Source organism: Xiphophorus hellerii, chromosome 22 (genome assembly GCF_003331165.1).
Source record: "Xiphophorus hellerii strain 12219 chromosome 22, Xiphophorus_hellerii-4.1, whole genome shotgun sequence".
NCBI classification, from domain to species: domain Eukaryota; kingdom Metazoa; phylum Chordata; class Actinopteri; order Cyprinodontiformes; family Poeciliidae; genus Xiphophorus; species Xiphophorus hellerii.
In genome coordinates, this window is record NC_045693.1 from 3,635,361 (window position 1) to 3,639,911 (window position 4,551).

At 40.0% G+C, this 4,551-nt stretch overlaps 1 long non-coding RNA gene across 1 annotated transcript; it reads right to left on the minus strand.

Moving 5' to 3' along the window:
* Positions 1 to 1,501: 1,501 nt before the first annotated feature.
* Positions 1,502 to 3,918, minus strand: LOC116712637 (uncharacterized). The gene is made up of 2 exons (XR_004337602.1): positions 3,870 to 3,918; positions 1,502 to 2,008 (listed from the first exon to the last, which is right to left on the minus strand). It is a non-coding gene; the product is annotated as an uncharacterized LOC116712637 (long non-coding RNA).
* Positions 3,919 to 4,551: the final 633 nt, after the last annotated feature.

A 4,551-nucleotide genomic window follows, 5' to 3' on the forward strand; every position in this document is an offset into this window, starting at 1 on the left:
TGTGTTATTTACACATCATAAGCCAGTCTATTATATTGACATCCAGACGACCCGGTCCGGCACCGCTCCGCGCGTCGCGCCGCCTCGCTCTGTTTGCGCTCAACGCCAGCATGCTGATTGGGTGATTTCCACCGATATGACATTCCAACGCTGCGGACCACGGGCTGCAGCGTTTCAGTCCGAAAGCATTCATTACCCGGCGAGAAATGAGACAAAAGGTCAAGGAAGGGTGGAGCCATGTGAAGTGGAGGTGGGGTTTACAATCCAATTGGGGATTAAGTTATCTCTTATATCTCTTACTTACAATAAATCCACACGTCTCCATCTGAAATGGCTTGTTTAAACTGTAGAGGAGCATGAAGCAAATGTTTGACTTTATTTAAAATTCATTGTTCGGTATTACATTGCCGGCCGGGGTGAGCCCTGGGACTCCAAAAGGTGAGCATACAGGCAGAATGGGCTTTTTTTTTTAAAACATTATTATTATTCTGATCCTGGAATTGCAGAATTGCCATCCAGTTGTTGTCCTCCACTCTGTGCTGCCATTTACCAACAGCATCAAAAATATTTGACATCCTATAATGGGATTGCATCCAGAGTAATTCCTGTAACTGCTCTTGACATAAGTGCCCCAAGTAAAATAAATCTCTGTGAACCATTTAAAAGCATTAATGCAGATAAAGGAGAATACATTTCCTTTGCCTCAGATTATTAGAATATGAGAGAGTTATCGTCTCTGTAGGCTCTGCTGCACGGCAGCATCACTGACGGCACAAAAATGGACTTTTAAACTGAAAAAAATATATAATATTGCTGTTTGTATTTTTGGAGATCTTTCTTTGGAGAACAAAATTTACATTGTTTATTTAATGCAATTATTTTATCCACAATTTCAAGAACCAAACACACAAGTTTCCACTGAAAATTTGTAATTATAGCAAATATTTCCAATATTTAGAAGCTTAAAACATTTACTAGTTACAGTATTTTGTATAAACTATTGGTATTTTTTTGTTACTTTATTATACTCGTAAGTCGTGCAAGTGAAAAATAGGAGTGCTGGGGAGTGATTCCCAACATATAAAGTGAAAATATTGTATTTTTTCTCTGGACTGAAACTCCCGTCGGTCCCGTCTGACCTCACCGTAAACTCCAGAGAGTAAATTAAGGGGTTCAGGTGAAACGCTCTGGACTTTATTAGCAGCATTTTGGGGCTTCGCTTATGGAGAACAGAAAGTTTTTCCCATAAACGTCCAGCAGCATCGCAGTAAATTTATAGCATTTAAAAACATTTAACATTATATGCATGTGTTTGAAATGACATATTTTGGTCCAGTTATTTACATACATCACACTCTATTTTTTAAATAATAAATCAACTGAGTAAAAACTAAATTATTTGAATTGGTCTTGTTCTATGTTTTTAATTTTGTTGGTCAAATTCTGCCTAAAGATAAATTAACTAAAAAAATAAAACTGCTTAAATACTTTATTAATTTCAAAGGTGAAATTTAATGTTGTTGTGACTCATATTAATTCATATTCTTCAAGTTTAATTTATTGTTTCCACCAAAAAGTCTTTAAGAGTTTATTTTGTCTCCTAAATAGGCTAAATTTAAATTACTTGGTGTTTTTTATGCATAATTTTGAGATAGAAAGCAAATTAAAGGACAAAATGATAAAAACAGAAGTCTTTATGTTGGTAAAAGTCTGTTTGCTTTAACTTTTCTGACCTCTTACTCCCACTGACCTGCACTGAGAAACGTCTGGATGGTAAAAGAAACAATGAAAACAAACAGGAAGTCGATGGGAATCCGTGATAAACCTGGCAGATAATTTCCCGTTCTCACCTCCGCCGGGAGCCGCAGCACCCACCGGATCCGGGGCAGGGTCGGGGGTCGGGGTCCCACCGGGAGATCCTCTCTGTGGTTATCATGCTCCATCTAGTGGCTGCACAGGGTTAGACGAGGAAGAGGAGGAAGAGGAAGCCGGCATCAATTACCTGCTCCTGAAAGAAAGCGGCAACACAGTGTAAAGATTTATTTTCTCTCTTTGATTAAAAGTCAACTTTCGCTGCTTATGGCTATAAAATGAAAAGAAAACAGACATAATTGGGTTAAATTTGATAATATGTTTGAACATCATCTTTAATATGCTCCATAAAGGAGTGCAAGTCTTGCATGTGCAAATTAAATCCTGTTTAGGGGAACAGTGTTGAGACTGAAGCAATGCGCGGCTCACGTTACACAGATATGAGGCAGCGGGACGTGCGAACGCGTCGCCGTCTTGCTCACATCCAACTGGAAAGTGATCTTCAGCGAACTCCCATTGTGAGCCTCTCTGGAGTAAACGCAACAAAATTGATCTCAGGTCTCTCCTGAGTTTGCAGATGGGAGCGTTTTAGTCGCTCCTGGTGGCAATTTCCAAACATGGAAAGCTGGGAGGTCGCCACGGCAACCTGCGAGCCAAACGCAGGACTTCCACCTGCCTGCTAACTTTTTCAGGGGCGCCGCTTTCCCGCTTGAAAGAGGAGAAATGAGAGGGTGATGGTCAGACAACGTGTTAACAATTCATCCAGATTCTGGTGTGTGTGTGTGTGTGTGTGGGTGTGTGTGTGTGTGTGTGTGTGTGTGTTTGTAATACCTTGTGGGGACCATTTTCCTGACACATACAACATACAACGTTGTGGGGACCCACTGCTCCCTGTGGGGACCGAAGCCTGGTCCCCACAGGGAGGGGTTAGGGGTTAGACTGAAGTTCTGTTTTCGGGTCAGGGGTTAGATTTAGGACTACAGTGTGAATTGAGTTGTGGTTTTGGTTGAGTTTGGGTTAGGTATGTAATAGGGAGGTTTAGGATAAGGGTAAGGTTTAGGCTGTAGAAATGAATGGAAGTCAATGGAAGGTCCCCACAAAGATAGCTATGCAAACGTGTGTGTGTGAACCCGGTTTTTATATCTTTGTGGGGACCTACTGCTGTCTAACTGTGGGGTGGTGGGGACACTGCTTCTTGTGGGGACATTTCTTGGTCCACATGAGGGGAAACGCTGTTTTGGGTGTTGGGGTTAAGTTTAGGATTTAGGTGTGAATTGAGTTTTGACGAGGGTTAGAGGTTAATCATGTGATGTTAGGGTACGTGTTAGCCTCTAGAAAATGAATGGAAGTCAACGTAAAGTCCCTACAAGATACAAAAACATGACGGCGTGTGTGTGTGTGCCAGTTGGAGGCTCTGCTAATGTATTGTGACTCCTGCTGTCAGCGGTTCGTCTACGCTTCGTCTTGCTGTAATTTCAGGCCATCTCCACTCCAGAGTGGCCCACAACAGTTCGTTCTACACCTCCATGTTTTGAGAGAGTAAAGCACCATGTGGCCCAGCTGGGCTAAACATGCTCCTGCTGAAAAGGACAATCAAACTGTTTTGTGGGGCATTTATGTTCTGCTTGTACTTTACGGCTTCCAGACTCTGAATAGCAGTGGACCTTTTTACTCAATAAACCTCAAGAGAATATTTGGTTTATTTTACATCAACGGCAACAGCACTGAGCTGCTTGATGTGGAGTACAGTTACAATATGAAAACCAAAATTATTACGTTTCTATCAAAAAAAAAAAAAAAATATATATATATATATATATATATATATATATATATATATATATATATATATATATATATATATAATGTCTATTTGCAAGCAAAATTTAGTTTAACTTCACTTTTTAAAATATGTGGAGCAGTAATGACAATCTTTACTATGGAAAAAAAATAATTCTACCCTTTTCAGAATTTTGACTTTAATTTCAAAATTCTGACTTTAAAGAAGGCAACACAAGTAAATTAAGCAAATTAGCAGAGCTTGGTGTCTCTCCTACCTGCATATTGAGCTGTTAGCATGTTGGGACTGTCATCAGACCATCTTCAGTCAGAGACCTCTTCAGATCTGTTGTAAGACTGACTGCTACCAGAGATAAAACTATGTATTTTTTATATATTTGTTGAAACTATCCCCAGATAATCCATGAAAATGTTTTAGCTCCTCTGCCTTCTCCCAATGCTAACTAGAAACAACCAATCAGAGCCAGGAGGCGGGTCTTAGCGCTGTCAATCACCCTGCCTGTAGCTACCTGCTATGCTGCAGCTAATGTACCCTACTGTCAATGCTCAGGCTCATTGCATAGCCACCGATGACGGCAAATAAACAATTTTCCTGTAATAAGTTGTTTCTCCACCACTAGGACATTTAGCAACATGTTCACAGGATTGATTGACAGCACTAAGACCGTCCTACTGGCTCTGATTGTTTGTTTTTGTGGGGAGAAGGTGGAGGAATCAATCTTTTCACTGATAATTTGTCTCATATTTTGCTGTCACAACATAATAACAGTTTTAACAAATATGTAAAAAACATATTTTTTGTAATAGAAGTTAAAAACCTCAGATTTAAATGTAAGAAAAACTGACGTGAGCGCCTGGAGAGTAAAGTTGCTCTGAAAGGTTAAAGGACATCTCGTTGTCTGTTTCAATCCATTTCTTCTGCATTCTTCTAATCAGCAC